This window comes from Aulostomus chinensis, chromosome 2 (assembly GCF_037954235.1).
Source record: "Aulostomus chinensis isolate RoL2024-O1b breed Wild chromosome 2, RoL_Achi_v1.0, whole genome shotgun sequence".
Classification (NCBI taxonomy): domain Eukaryota; kingdom Metazoa; phylum Chordata; class Actinopteri; order Syngnathiformes; family Aulostomidae; genus Aulostomus; species Aulostomus chinensis.
The window spans coordinates 5,445,799-5,462,287 of NC_141321.1; the positions used below are offsets into that span (position 1 = coordinate 5,445,799).

The 16,489-nt window shown below is 47.8% G+C and overlaps 1 long non-coding RNA gene across 2 annotated transcripts; it reads left to right on the top strand.

The window, feature by feature from the left end:
• Positions 1–15,017: 15,017 nt before the first annotated feature.
• LOC147268874 (uncharacterized) lies at positions 15,018–16,207 on the top strand. 2 transcript variants are annotated; one of them, XR_015111195.1, is made up of 5 exons: positions 15,018–15,151; positions 15,238–15,296; positions 15,406–15,567; positions 15,656–15,812; positions 15,901–16,207. It is a non-coding gene; the product is annotated as an uncharacterized LOC147268874 (long non-coding RNA). The 2 variants fall into 2 exon arrangements; XR_015111196.1 differs by lacking the exon at positions 15,238–15,296 and having other exon boundaries at positions 15,114–15,151; positions 15,901–16,206.
• The last annotated feature ends 282 nt before the right edge of the window (positions 16,208–16,489 follow it).

Below are 16,489 nucleotides of genomic sequence, written 5' to 3' on the forward strand. Positions count from 1 at the left end.
CCCAAAGATCCCACCCCTCACAGCCAGAAAAGCAATCTGGTATACGCTGTCAGATGCAGTGAGGCCTGCACGGATCTCTCCATAGGGGAAACCAAACAGCCCCTCAACAAGCGCATGGCCCAACATAGAAGAGCCAACTCTGGAGGACAGGACTCAGCGGTTTTCCTCCACCTCAAGGAGGAAAGCCACTCCTTCCAGGACGACCATGTCCAAATTCTCGACAGAGAGGACAGATGGTTTGAAAGAGGAGTTAAAGAAGCCATCCACGTCAGGATAGAGAAACCATCTTTGAACAGAGGAGGTGGACTGCGACATTTCCTTTCTCCTATTTACAACCAAGTCCTTTCAAAGCTTCCCCAAAGAGCTCAGCTGAAAGACCCATGTGGAACGGCTGCTGCCAGCACAGCCCATTAGCATCTGAGTGGTCGGTGAAACTCCCTAACGACCACCCCTGAAACTCCCTGACACCGCACAACGACTGTCGTTTGGGGAGGCCAGGTGAGTCTCGGGAGGGTCGTTTCCACCACAATAGCACTGACCACTCCCACATAGGTTTATAAGCTGGAGTTTCCACACTCTTCACTAGAACTGAAGAAGCCTCTCGGATGAGAGGTGAAACGTCTTCAAGATAAACTTACGTCCAGTTGACCAGATTGGGTTATTGAGATGTTAAAAAAGAGCAGTTTCCTTCATAGTACTATCAAGTTTTCAGTAATTATATTCAAGGCCAAATTGGGCACTTAATAGTTTGTGATTAAATAAATTACTTATTGAACTAATGAGATGAAAAGAAAAATATTATTTCATACACTTGATGTAGATTTGTTTACTGAAACCAAGTGAACTCTCCTCACGCCGTCATCAAGTGTTTCAAGACACAGATGGAGTGTTTTAAAGAGCTCCTCTCCACATCCACAGAACTTCATCAAACTGTTGCTGGCAGCCTCTCCTGTCCTCGAAACACAAACAATGGAAACATTGAAAAACGCAACACTCACTTTGCTCATCTCCCACCTCGTCTTTTCCCGCACCGCCTGCTGTCCTCTCGGGGAAACATCATCTCCCTCTGACAAATGTTCATGTTCAGGAATGACAAGAGAGATGAAATAGTGCGGACTCACTGGTGAAGGGGATCTTGTGGTGACCTTGAGATGGATTCAGCTGGGCTGACGTCCCCAGAGGAGGTGAGCTGGCGAAGTGAAGCTGACGAGGTGGGTCTCTTGGTTGAGCAGGAACAGGCTGAGAAGAACTGCAGGGCTGTTTCCAGATCTTGGTTCATCTGCTTGGTCTGTCCATTGGTCTGGGGATGGAATCCAGAGGATAGACTGCCAGCGGCACCCAGCAGACTGCAGAGCTCCCTCCAAAAAAAACAAGAAAACTAGGGACCACAGTCTGACACCACATCAACAGGGAGGCCTTGCAGGCAGAACACATGGAGAAGGACCAACTGAGCAGTCTCTTCAGCAGAGGCACAAAGTGGACCATCTTGGTGACAGGGTCCACCATGGACAGGATGACAGTGTGGCCATCAGAGGTGGGAAAACCAGTAACAAAGTCCAGGGATATGTGGGACCATGGGTGGTGGGGAACAGGAAGACGTTGAAGCAGCCCAGCAGGAGGCTGGCAGGGGGTCTTGTGTTGGTTGCAAGTTGGACAGGCCTTGACAAATTCCTGGATGTCCTCCTGCAAGGTGGGCCACCAGAAACACTGGAGGAGGGATGGCGGTGTCTGTTGAGCATCAGGATGGCAGGAGAGCTTGGAGGAGTGGGCCCATAGCACATCTGACCTCAATCCTGGGGGGACGAAAAGTAGGTGGTAGTTAGGTGGGTAGGAGCCGGGACCCGGTTGTCCTTCAGTGGCTGCTCTAACCCTCTCTTCTATGTCCCAGGTCATCATGGCAACAAGGGAGGACATACAGAGGATAGACGCAGGCCTATCAGCAGGATCCTCTGTCCTCTGGAACTGGGGGGAATGGGCGTCAGGCTTGACTTAAGAGAGGGTGAAGTTAAAACTGGTGAAAAACAGGGACCAGTGGGCCTGGCGAGAGTTCAGTCTCTCGGCTGAAGACATATACTCCAAATTCTTATGGTCTGTCCACACAAGAAATGGCTGCTTGGTGCCCTCTAACCAAAGGTGCACTCCTCCAGGGCCATCACTGCCAACAGTTCTCTGTTGCCAGTGTCAGAATTTCTCTGAGCAGAGGCCAGGCGCTGAGTGATGAAGGCACAGGGATGGAGCTTATGGTCGGTGCCACCGCCCAGCAATGCTCCTGAGCCCCGGGAGGGAACCCCAGAGCATTACGATGGTGATCCGGAGACTGAGGGGACTGAAAGTAGGCTAGCAAACGGTGGAAGATTATTTTATTGATTTCCACACCAGACCCAGCTGGAATAGTGCAGCCCTCTGTGACGCCTTCCTCCTCAGTCTGGCTGACTATATAGATGAACTGATCGTACAGTGGAGCAGTGGTCCTCACCGTGCCCCCCAGCAAGAAGGTTGTGTGTGGAGCCCCGGCTGCAGCACGGGGTCTTTCTGGGTGAGTCTCCATGTTCTCCCTGTTCCTGCTGGGTTCTCTCTGGTACTCCAGCTTCCTCCACAGTCCAAAGACATCAAGAGGGGACCAGGTTAATCCAGACTCTAAATTGACCGTAGGTGTGGCTGGGAGAGCCAATGGTTGTCTGTCTCTATGTGTTGGCCCTGCCATGGACTGGTGACCCATCCAGGGGTAACCCCGCCGCTCACCTGAAGTGTGCTGGTATAGGCTCCAAACCCTACCACTCTTAACAGGGTAAAAGGTAGAAAATGGATGGATGGGTTTTGTGTGACACCCCATCACCTTAGACGGGTGACTGATTTACTGATCTGATAAACTCCTCCTATCGCCATCTTTATTTATATTAGGAATGGTGTTGGTTCATTGATGAAGCTACCGGACTGAGGCTCAGGAGTGGATAGGAAGAGAGAACAGGGAAAGGATAGGGAGGACGGGGGGGGGGGGGTAGACACAAAAACAACAACAATAGCAGAAAGACAAACAAACAAACAAACAAAAAACAGTAACAACAATAACAGAAAAAACGAAAAACATTGGTTGCAGAATTTCCAGTGCAGATTTACCATTTGGTTTAATATAATTTTTAAATAAATGTCTGAGTGTGTGATTATGGATCAGTTGTGCACCGATTGTGTGTACGTGTGTATGCGCGTGTGTATGTGTGTGTATGTGTGTGTTACGGTTTGTCTTGGATGCTGTAGGTAGCTGACTGTAGCTGATGTGGTGGTCCAGAACAACACACACCCTGTCCAGGACAGCAGGCAGGTTAGGACCAAGCCACCAGGGCACCCAGAAACCCCCAGAACACAGGGATCCCCAGGCGCCCCCCCCCCCCCCGCCCCAGGGAACAGCCACAGGCCTAACCCATGCCAGGACCCACAGGAAAGCAAAGGAGCAGCAACCCCCGCCCGGAGGCAGCCTACAGAGAGACAGGGCAGACAGAGGACCCCGGGTCCACCAGGCACCCCCCCGCAGCAGAGCCCAGGGGCATGGAGCCCCCCCGGCCCGAGCCCCATAAGGGGCCCACCAGCGGCAAGGCCGACACCCACCCACACCCCATGCCCAGGCGGGGAAAACCACAGCACACTACAACGACCAGGCCCACCGCCCCCGTACAGAGCTACCCCACAACCCTCCAGCCCCATCCCCTCCACCCATCCCCTGTTCTCCCCCTCCCCCCAGAGCAGGCCAAGCTTCAGGCCATAAGGCATCACCAGCCAGCAACCCCCCCCCCCAAAAAAAAGGGAAAAGGACCCCCCACTCACCCGAGAGGCCCAGGTCCGCCTGCCGGGGTGAGCCGAAGGCACCCGCGTCTGGGACCGCCACCCCCAGAAAAAATAATAAAAGTAAATAAATAAATAAATCATGTCCTCATATTGCTCCGCCCATACAGGGGCTGAGCACTCCATATATGCGGACGCAGTCCAGGGCACCTCAGACCTAGTAAAACCACCAGCAAGGGGATCCACCGCACAACGGCATGGCCCGTGACCAACCCCAACCCCAGCCCAACCACCATACTGGGAGGCAGACCACCCATCCCAAGAGCACCAGTCAGGCCCCCAGGCCTGCAATGGTGCAGTTAGCAAAAGGGGCAGCAATTGACCCACTCCCTTCCCCAGCTGCCCCCCATACCAGCATGGGTGCAGGATGCGTGTTGTGCATGGGAATGTAGATGTAATGATGTGGATGACTAGAATGTAGTTAAAATTGAGGGAGGCACCAAGGGCATGGGAGCCCCACCGGTTGCAGACGGCAGAGTTTCCCAGTACATCCTCATGCACTCCTCCAAGCCCTCGATGTCTACAATGTGATTAAAATTGGGGGGTCCAGCCCCTCAAGGCCTAGTGTTACATGTGATGTGGTGTGATGGGACAGAGAGGCGATGAAGGGGCTGAGGCATGGGCCGGACCCACAGGGGGCCAGCTTCCAGACTGGCACCGCTGGCCACCCCCGTCACCACCAGGGGTCAAACCAGAGCACCAAGGGGCACCGTCTGGAGATCTGGGCAGAGGGTCCACCACCCCGCGGGACCCCCAGCTGGCAGCCCATGGTCAGGGCACCCAGTCTGATCAGCATCAAGGAGGCCAGCCCCCAACTCTCCTATGTCCCCCCGCATCCTCCCATTGTCCAGGAGTGGCAGCAGCCCAAGACGCCGCGCCAGGGCTCAGCCCACCCAAGGACAGGGCCGAGGTCAGCGCACCACTCCCAAATGTGGGCGAGACCCCCCCGGGGGTGCGTGCAGGGTCCCAGGCCAGCAAGTCCCACGTACCAAACCATCCACCTCTCCCTCCCTCTCCACTCCCCTCCCTCCCTCCCGACCCCCCTCCCTCTCCAACCCCCTCCTAACCCTCCCTTTCCAACCCTCATCCCAAGGTCCGGGGGCAAACATGCCCCAGCCACCACAGCAGGCCCTGGCACACCCCACCAGTGCCCGGGGACCGGGCCAGCGCCACACCCCCCACCGTGGGACCCCGCCGGGAGACCAGCACGGACCCCAGGCCCAGGGCCCTGGACCCCCCATACCACGGGGAAGCCCCAACCCAGCCTAAGGACCCCCCAAACCCCAATCCCACAGGGCACCACTATGATAGGGGAAGCCACCCCCACGCCCCCCACACCATCCCACCCAGGCGAGACCCAAAGCAGCCCCTGGAGGCAGTAACCCCTGGCCCATCGGCTCAACGAGCGTCTACCCACTCAAGGGCAAGGGCCACGAAGCCTAGCTCCCCCAATCAAAACTAGGTGATGGATTCAATTATAGGGAACCAGATTCATTCAAACTCTGACGATCGACTTTCCTCCCAACCAGACATTCTCTCCATGGAAGGCAAGGCCAGGCAAGGCAGTTTTCTTTGTAGCCTGTTTTCCCCACCAGTTTGTCTCCAGGCTTCATGGCATCATAACAACATCCTCTGCCCTCAGAGCCTCACATCGACTGAGGAGAAACTCCATAGAAAACCTTTAACAGGGAAAAATGGGAGAAACCTCAGGGTGAGGAGGGGAGGAGGATCCCTCACCAGGAGGGACAGACGTGCAGGAGATGTTGGTACAGACAAGAAAACAGTTTATAACACAGAATGGAGGAAACATGGAAATGTTAATAACAGCTGAAGAAGGAAGCTTCTGGAAGGGGAGGCAGGGAGAGCAAGCCAGCTTGATGGGGGACTGGATGGTAGACTGGTTCATGGAAGGGGAGGCAGGGAGAGCAAGCCAGCTTGATGGGGGACTGGATGGTAGACTGGTTCATGGGAGGGGAGGCAGGGAGAGCAAGCCAGCTTGATGGGGGACTGGATGGTAGACTGGTTCATGGGAGGGGAGGCAGGGAGAGCAAGCCAGCTTGATGGGGGACTGGATGGTAGACTGGTTCATGGGAGGGGAGGCAGGGAGAGCAAGCCAGCTTGATGGGGGACTGGATGGTAGACTGGTTCATGGGAGGGGAGGCAGAGAGAGCAAGCCAGCTTGATGGGGGACTGGATGGTAGACTGGTTCATGGGAGGGGAGCGCAGGCCAGTGTAACAGTAGGGAATAAAAAAGGGGGAGTGGAGGGTGGGGGGGGGGGGCGATGCAGGCGGCGGTTGGAGCTCTGGTGGATCTGTGGAAACACAGAGAGACTGCGAGACACCAAGGCCAAACTTCAAAGTGCAACAAGTAGTGGTAGTGACAGTTCCAAAATGTGCAGGGAGGAGAGGAGGAGAGAGGGGGAGAGGAGAGGAGAGGAGAGGAGGGGAGGGGAGAGGGCTCCATGTAACCTGATGTGTCCCCCAGCAGTCTAAGCCTGTAGCAGCATAGCTATCAATGGCTACCTGAACCAGTCCTGACTGAAGGCTCTGTCATAAAGGAAGGTCTTAAGCCTGGACTTAAACGTTGTTAAAGTGTCTGCCTCTCTGACCCATGGAGAGATGCTGGTTCCACAGTAAAGGAACCGGTACCTGAAGGCTCTACCTCCCAGTCTGTTTTTATTGATACTGGGAGTCACTAACAGACCTGCATTCTGGGAGCGGAGTGCTCTGGTGGGACAGGAGGGACTAATGAGCTCTTTCAAATAGGATGGAGCTTCATCATTGAGAGCCTGATGAGTCAGCAGAAGGACTTTGAAGTCGATTCTAGATCCTACAGGAAGCCAGTGGAGAGAAGCTAAAGTGGGAGAGATGTGTTCTCTCTTCTTAACTCCCGTCAAAACCCTCGCTGCAGCGTTCTGGACCAGCTGGAGACTCTTTAGAGAGTATTTAGGACATCCTGACAGAAGAGAGTTGCAGTGGTCCAGCCTAGAAGTGATAAATGCATGCACCAGTTTCTCAGCATCACTCTGGGAAAGGATGTTCCTAATCTTAGTGATACTGCAGGTGGAAGAAGGCGGTCCTGGTCACATGATTTATGTGGGAGCTGAAGGAAAGGTCCTGGTCAAAAATGACTCCAAGGTTCCTTGCAATTGTCCTCTGGGTCAGGGTGATGCCATCTAGAGTAGAGATCCGATTAGAAAAGGAAATGTGGTCTAAAAAAGGTTTCTATATTGAGTCATGCTTAGGTTGTTCTTGGATTTCCAATTCATCAGGATGGCCTTCTTTGCGATGCTTAGAGCAGTGAGGAGCATGCAGGATTTGTTTACTTCCATATTAACATTAGTGAGGTCCCCTAGCAGACAAAGTGAGGGGGAGGTGGGGATGGGGTACCCTAACCACCATGATAGGTCTTTACAAACCCCCTGCCAAAAATTGTTAACAGGTGTACAAAGCCATACAGCATGCAGATAGCAGTCTGGTGAGCCAGTCGCACAATATGGACAAATGTTTGTTTGTGTGAGGCCCATCTGGAACATCCTTTGTCCTGTGTAGTGTGTTCTGTGGAGAACCTTGTAATTTGTTAATTGTGGGTTACCACTGCGAATCATTCTAAATGTGTTGGAGCAGATTTGTATCCAAAAGTTAGGGTGTGGGTTGATCGACAGATCTTCCTCCCATTTGGATGAAGGAATAGAGATTATAAATTCTGTTGTTGAAACTATTGAGTTAATTTTAGACAGTACCTTCGGGGGTGAAATTTGTAAAAAATCTGTTATTCTGGGTGGAAGCTCTGAGTCTAACTGGGTAAGGTCAAACCGTGCCTGTATTATAGATTTGAGCTGAAGATATTCCAGAAATTTGTTTTTGTTGATTCCATAATTTGCTGTAATTTGGTTAAATTCTATGAATTCTTTGTCTTGGAAGATCTGCTCTAGATTTAATCCTTTTATTGGCCCATGCAGCAAAATGTATTGTTTTTTTATTTTGCAGGATGTCAGGATTGTTCCAGATAGGCGTGAGCCTGCAAGGGGTGTTGGAGAGCCCATTGCTCTTGAGAAGTTCCCACCAGGCTATGAGGGTGTTGCTGATGCTAATCTACTTAAAGCAGCTGTGGTGCTTGATAACAGGGCTGATAAAAGGGAGATCAGAGATTTGGATTTCTTTGCAGAATGTTTGTTCAATATCGAGCCATGCTTGGTCTAATGAGTTTGGCTTGAACCATTTTAGTATGTATTGTAATCTATTGGCCAAGTAGTAATTATAAAAATGTGGTAGTTCCAAGCCACCGTGGTCTTTACTCTTTTGTAAAGTCTTTAAGCTTATACGTGGTGGCTTAGCTTTCCAGAGAAATTTGGAGATGTTAGAGTCGAGTGTTTGGAACCAAGTCCGGGGAGGCTGGGTCGGAACCATTGAGAAAACATAGTTGATTTTTGGCAAGATCATCATTTTCACTGTTGCTACTCTTCCCATCAGTGATGTGGGTGGTGTCCTCCACCGGGTGAGGTCGTCCTCTATTTCTTTAATTAGGGTGGTGTGATTTATTTATTTGTTGTCTTACATGTAAAAGTGTGTGAACAGTCACATCAGAACTGTCTTTCACCATTGTCCTGTCATCACATCTGCTGGAGCCACAAATACACACCTCACCTTGTCTCCATCCATCCTGCAAACATTCGTGAGAACAAAATGAAAGCCATTAGTGAGTTTCTTCTTTCAGCTTTTCTGAGCTCCGGGGCTGATGGGAGATGTGGTCTTCATTGACAAGATTTTTGTTGCTCTGGTAAATTAATTTAACCAATAAATAGACCCGATGGTATGAAGCCAGAACTGTTCTCATTTGACTTGAATCAGGAAAATGCTGATGTCAAGCTGCTGAGCCTGTGCAACCGTGCAGTGAAGGGAGAGGAGGTCTTCAGAGGAAGGCAGCAAGATCGCTATTCGCAGTTCATAAGAGGATTTGGAAATTTAGAAAAGTATATGAATTTTAACACCTCCAATCTCATAGGTCACCTGAAAACTCCTCATGGGTATGAGCTGCCTATTCAACTGCAGACAGGCTGCAAGAGACGGGATCATGGAATTCTATCATGACCAACCCTTTTCTGTGGCGAGGACCAGGGATTCAGCGGCTAGTAAGGCAGTAGCAGCCTCAGTCTGCAGGCTGCCCTACTAGCTGCTGAATCCCTGGTCCTCGCCTCTAGGAAGCATCATCGTCTGCATCACTCAGCTGTTACTTGGGGTGAGTTACTTTGCTGGATAAGCTCTCATTTGCCTTGTTGTGAGGTCACCTTTGCTGCTGGAGCTCAGCCTCTGGTTCGTGCCGCATGTTTACTCTGCCACAGTGATGGTGCAGCCTTCCTCCTGCCTGGTGCAAGTGGTGCTGCATATGTTGGCACCAGTGCTGCTTGGTGACCCTGTGGGTCCAGCCGTCAGCCTCCAGCCCGGCACCTCTGCTGCTTTTTCATACTGTTGGATTTCATCACCATAGCGACCTGGTAGCTGCTGGATAAACGTGAACCCGCGCTGTAGATGGGTCGGTACGTTTGTTCAGAACCAATAACTCGAGCCATGGCTCCTCCTTTCAGTTTCAACATTTAATTATCATGTTTACTTGATCCTGTTTCCCTATTTGTTGGTTTAAGATTGTTTTGTTTTCCTAGGATATTGTTTATTTTGTGGGTTTCATTTTTTTGTGATAATTCTTATTTGGTTTTATACATTAATCGAGACTCGTCAGCTCGATGTGTGTGTGTGTGTGTGTGTGTATGTGTGTGTGTGTGTGTGTGTGTGTGTGTGTGTGTGTGTGTTATGGATCCCGCTGCTGTGTGTGGGCAGACTAATCAGTCGTGATAAGTCCCAAGTCTGTGACAGTGTAATTATACAGCAGTGAGAACCTGACATTTTGAAGTCCCATGCTTGTGGTTTGCTTTTAAAAAGAACTAGCGCACTAAAACCTGTAGCGACTTTTTGAAGTCTCTCCCAGCCATGATTTCAGCCTGGGCCACCTTCCTGTGTGATGTGACCTGGCCTGCTTGTTTACTGGGGTGAAATCCCCCAGTGGCTTTGCCCTCACCTCTGCCTCTTTCACTTTCAATTGAACCTTTATTTATATGTCATCATGGAGATACAGGCTCTCGCTCTGAGGAGGGACCTGTCAGACGTACAGATTGACAGATTTAAGCGTCAGTGGAAGCAGGGCACGATGCTGAGAACCAGACAGACGTGGGTGCTCTTGTTTCACTTTTCTCTGATAGTCAAAGCACAGACTTTAATGAACGTTGGAAGTAATTTGCTTCAAATAAAGTGAAGGGTAAGAAGTGATCTTTGTTTTGGTTAACATGTTACTCAGGTTTGGTCGCACCAGCACACCGGAATCTGAGTCATCCAGTACCTGTGCCTTTTTAACCCAACCGTGTCGGGATGAGCATATCTCAATACATCTTGTGGACTGAATCCTATTTTAGAAAAACTCCAATTCATTCTCCAAGAAAAGTGGGTCACTCAAAGGTCAAAATACAAAGAACAAAACCAAGTCCCCTTTCCACCTTTTGCTTTGTCCTCACAGATTGTCCGTTGCCAAGCCAATACCAGAAATGACCCGAATTTCATGATATCCTAAGCTAACTACTCAGGTCCCACCAAAGCGGAAAGACGTACACAACAAAGTAACAAATTACCAGTGTCTGTCAGAAAGACAGAAGGGGTTTCTGAGGCAGGGGTAGCACCTACACACCCTACTGAAAAACCCCTTGCCATGCAGGGCACAACAAGCCTCATGCACTGAGGAACTGCTGCACTTATGAAGTAAGCCTATGAAAGAGCGCAAAACTTGTCTGAAAGCAAAGAACTTCTGTTTCAGGTGTTGCAGATCAACCAGACATAGAGTGAAAGACTGTGAGAGAGAAACTGGGTTTTGAGAGTGTGGCAGCAAGACTCACACATCAGCTCTACATTCTGGTTCCAGCAGCTTGGACCTCAGAAGCTCCACCAAAGCAAGACGAGGAAGAAGAGACGCATATAGCCCTTGCTAAAACTCCTCCTGCAATAACATCAAAATGTACAGAGGTTTGGGGGGGGGGGGCGCAAATGTCTAATCCTACTGCAAAATACGTCTAGTTAAAGTCAAAGAGATGAAAACAGCAATTCAGGCATAAGCAGTGTCAGACGACCAGAGCAATCGCTCACTTGCCCGCCCTGAATTCTTCAACCAGTTCAACGTCAATGAAAATGCATCTCCCTATTGGGATGTAGTGACCGTTCCACTGCACGTTCTCACCAAATGTGTGTTGTGTTGTTGTTATGTAACTCATGTACACTGTCAAAAAAAGTCCGGAGGAATTACGGTAAAAAACCTGTCAAATGGCCACAGATAAAAGGCCGTAAAATCTAAAATAGTATATCACCGTAGTAAATACATTGAATGACTGTAAATCAAGGAACAATACCTAACTGTAATTTTTACAGTCGTAATCTGTAGAAAACACAGATTCTTTCTGTGAAAATTTAAAAACATGGTAAAACTCATGGGAAAATACCGTAGTAAATACCACAGAAGAGAAATCATTGTAAAATTGACGGCATTATTCTGCTTAAATTAAAGATTTTGCTGATGCTTACATTTTAATTTACAGTATAAAACTGTGAAACATTCTGCAAAATCATACCTTCATTTTTACAGGAAGACCATGTTAAAAATATGGTCCAGAGGTAAATTCAATTTATACTGTATAAGGGAAACCTTTTGAATGATTTGACAAACATCTGACTGATTTTAGAGGCGTCTCCAAACATGATTGTAAAAGCATCTGAAAAACAGCTGATGGATTCTAATAGCATCTCAAAACTGCTACATTTAAAAGCATCTTAAATTAATTATTTTAAAACCGTCTCAAAACCTGCTCAAACTGAGCAGAAGTTGTATTTCCCCTCTGCAGCTTGGGGATTGTGCGTGAGTTGACATTAACGCGCCGAGTTTCAAATCGGCCAATCAGCGCAATCCTGGCAGGCTAAAGTAGGATCCGTGTATGTGCTGGAGACTATGGTGAGCGTGCGTGTGAGTTTACCCACCTGGCGGGCTAAAGTAGGATCCGTCTATATGCTGGAGACTATGGTGGGCGTGCGTGTGAGTTTACCCACCTGGAGGGCTAAAGTAGGATCCGTCTATGTGCTGGAGACTATGGTGAGCGTGCGTGTGAGTTTACCCACCTGGCGGGCTAAAGTAGGATCCGTCTATGTGCTGGAGACTATGGTGAGCGTGCGTGTGAGTTTACCCACCTGGAGGGCTAAAGTAGGATCCGTCTATATGCTGGAGACTATGGTGGGCGTGCGTGTGAGTTTACCCACCTGGCGGGCTAAAGAAGGATCCGTCTATATGCTGGAGACTATGGTGAGCGTGCGTGTGAGTTTACCCACCTGGCGGGCTAAAGTAGGATCCGTGTATGTGCTGGAGACTATGGTGAGCGTGCGTGTGAGTTTACCCACCTGGAGGGCTAAAGAAGGATCCGTCTATGTGCTGGAGACTATGGTGAGCGTGCTGGTCACAATCTGACCTGTTTAAGCATTGCCACCCAGGGCCAGTGAGAACGGCTTGCTCAAGAACCCAGTGCTTTAAAGACGTGTTCAAATACGTGGAGCCCAAACAAATCGTGTTGGCAGAGATGAGAGCAGGACAGAGAGGTGTGCCTGTTATATTCCTGCACTAAACACTTAAAAAGGGTATGCACAAGTCCGGCTTTCGGCAGGGCCTCATGTCAGCGGATCCCAATGCTTCAAAAACAGATGTTCTCTCTGACTGTTGTGATGGTGAGGTGTTTATGTCAAACACATTTTTCAGGAAAACCCAAGTTGTCTCAAGCTGGTTTTAGTACCAGGATGCATTCGAAGTTGTGAATCCACTGGGTTCTGCAAAAAAGAAGCACAAGGTTTTGGCTGTGTACTTCTCTCTTCTCAACATGCTCCCCCATGTACGGTCAAATGTTGACCCCATGCAGCTGGTTTGATTGGGTGGAGAGAAGGACTTCAAGGAATTTGGCCATGGCGAGGTTTTTTCTGAACTGCTTACTGATCTGAAAGAACTGGAGGGAAATGGGATATCAATGGGAGATGAACTTGTATTAAAGGGAGCTCTCTACTGCATTGCTGGAGACAACCTGGGCTCTCACACCATTGGTGGTTTCACAGACAATTTCAGTTCTTCTGAGTACTTCTGCAGATATTTTCTGATTTCTCGAACTGAATTTCAGGGTGCTGATCCTAACGTCTGTGGACTGGAGCGGACTAAAGAAACGCACAGCTCTGCCATTGAACAGCTGGAGACAGAGGATGCTCCACAAGTGCAGGGGATGAAGTTCAGGTCAGTATTTAATACTCTACAAAACTTTGATGTTTGTTCACCTGGCATGCCCCCCCATCTCGGTCATGAAGTCTTTGAGGGTGTCCTCTCATGCGATGTTGCTCTTTACCTCAAGTACCTGATCAACAAAAAGAAATGGTTCAAAGGTGGATCACCTTTTTACTCAGAGCTGTACAGTGAGGAAGTTAAAGGCATAATTCTCCATTTTGGCTTCACTGAAAGAAATACAAAAACTGCTGGTGATGTGCAGTATAATGGGATAACTTACAGGAAGGGCCAGTTTGTTGTCACTAAGAATGATGATTGTTGTCACTAAGAATGATGATTGTTGTCTCTAAGAATGATGATTGTTGTCTCTAAGAAAGATGATTGTTGTCACTAAGAAAGATGATTGTTGTCTCTAAGAAAGATGATTGTTGTCACTAAGAAAGATGATTGTTGTCTCTAAGAAAGATGATTGTTGTCACTAAGAATGATGATTGTTGTCACTAAGATGATTGTTGTCACTAAGAAAGATGATTGTTGTCACTAAGATGATTGTTGTCACTAAGATGATTGTTGTCACTAAGAAAGATGATTGTTGTCACTAAGATGATTGTTGTCACTAAGAAAGATGATTGTTGTCACTAAGATGATTGTTGTCACTAAGAAAGATGATTGTTGTCTCTAAGAATGATGATTGTTGTCACTAAGAAAGATGATTGTTGTCACTAAGAAAGATGATTGTTGTCTCTAAGAAAGATGATTGTTGTCACTAAGAATGATGATTGTTGTCACTAAGATGATTGTTGTCACTAAGAAAGATGATTGTTGTCACTAAGAATGATGATTGTTGTCACTAAGATGATTGTTGTCACTAAGATGATTGTTGTCACTAAGAAAGATGATTGTTGTCTCTAAGAATGATGATTGTTGTCACTAAGAAAGATGATTGTTGTCACTAAGATGATTGTTGTCACTAAGAAAGATGATTGTTGTCACTAAGAAAGATGATTGTTGTCTCTAAGAAAGATGATTGTTGTCACTAAGAAAGATGATTGTTGTCTCTAAGAAAGATGATTGTTGTCTCTAAGAAAGATGATTGTTGTCACTAAGAAAGATGATTGTTGTCTCTAAGAAAGATGATTCAGTGGAGTTTGTTGAAGTCATCCTCATTCTTTGGAAAGATGACTTTGCACTTCATTTCCTGATGAGAGTGCACGATGGGGAATTTCTTTCACACTACCACATGTACTCTGTAAAAAACACGGGAAGATTAGAATGCAGACTTGTTAGTGAACTAATTGACCTGTGGCCTTTTTCATATTACATAAACAATGGATACTAGTTTGTCCCATTGAAGCACAGCCTCTTGTCACACTAAATCAGTAGGCCAGATGCGAAACTCTCTCTTTTGTGTGTCCAAACAGATATGGCTGAATCAACACAGATAAGCGATGCCATAGCAGCAGTGCTTCCAGATCTTCCTGATCAAGTTGTCAAGTCAGTAGGAGACACTTTGAAAACACTTGTAGCAGTAACAACAGATGACTTGCAGTACATTACAGAGGAAGACTTGCTGCCAGTATTGAAGCCCATACAAGCCAGAAGACTGGTTGCTGCCTGGGCCCAAAAGGGGGAGTGTAAAACATTGACACCACTACACAGCACACTTCTCTTCTTGAGCTGCACAAGTAATGCAATCGTTTAATTTCTCTAAGAGTAGAAAAACATTAAAGGTTTCATGATCTCAAGTCTCTTTTGTTGTACTTTTACAGACTCCATTCACTCCAAGTTGGTCTGATAGCACACTTCCAGGAACTGACTGGTGTGAGTTTGAAGAGGTCATGCAGATGGTGCTTCTTTTACTGGCTCATTTTGTTGAGAAGGAAGAGCATCTGTTCCATTTGGTTGAGAAGACCAGCATTGCTGCAGAGGTTCAGATGGAGAATGTGCCTCCAACACCCTGCCTTACTGTGTGTGGTAAGTAAACTGAACCAAACCTGCAAGCTTTCTCTATCGGTGTACTAGCACCCACATGTACTTTTACTTGTTTATTTTCATGTTAGCTTGGAGACCATTTTGAGACAGTGGCTAACATTTGACCTGCTAACAAGTTCTGCTAACAGTAGGTTGTATGACTCTCATCCTACATTGAAATAAGTACCATTGAATTTATGGCTGTTATTGAAGCCCGTGTCATTAAAGTTTATTTTTTTGTTCATGTTAATTCTTAGGGTCCTCCTGCTTTGCCGCTGAGACATTTATGCTGAGCATCGACAAAGAGGTTGTCAACGACCACGTCACTTCCTTCACATCTGCCTGATGTTTGGCAGTGACTCCTGCCTCAACATACACGACCCCGTGGAACTACGGTCTACACTGGAGTTCCTCCAACGGTGATTTTTTTTCTTTTTATAACATTAGAAAATGCAAGATATCCCATCTGAGATTCTCTCTCTCTCTCTCTCTCTCTCATATACGAAGGTGTTTCTTTTCAATCAATCCTGAGAAAGGCACCAAAGTCGAGTGGAAGAAGAAGAAGAAAGTGTTCTCAGTCAATCCCAGAGTCTTCACTCTGACCTCAGACCTGGCTGACCATGAGTGGACCTCCCAGTGAAGTTGAGGGCCAGTATGATAGAAGGTACACTCAATGTTACAGTCATTGCAGACATTGTGTTTAACTTGATGCATGAACTTGATCCTCTACATGAAATGAAAATGCTTTTCAGGGCAGCTACCAACGGTGTTAAGATAAGGCCAAAGGACTTCAGAGAGTTTGTGAGACCTGAGGGAGGTGTCCACGTCCTGAATGAGGATCAAAGGGCGGAGACGTGAGGTTGATTTATGCGTGGACTTTTGCTCCACTTAAAGGGAAACTTTGGTTTATTTCAACCTGTCTCCCATCGTCATAAATGTGCTTCATGTGACGAGTGAGGTGAAAATATTAGTTGTCATGTTAGCCACTGTCTAGATGCACCCTGAGCGCTGCTCCTAGCTTCAGAGCCTTTACAAGGTAAGTGAACAGGCACACCGCCTCACGTGGTCAGTATAAATGTCAGAGAAGATGTAGAAACCACATGTAAACGTGTTCTGTTAGCTTCCCTGTTTTAAGCCATCTTTGTTTACATGTTTGAGCGAATTACCTCCACTCGTAATCATGAAAGCTGCACCAGGTAAGGCTATAAGCTACCACAACACATTGACATGTGGCTTCTATATGTTCTCTGACATTTATACCAACAATGTGGGGGGAAAAAAGCTTGTTTAGTGGACTAACTTTGCCCGTGAATGTGAGCCTGTTCACTTACCTTGTAACAG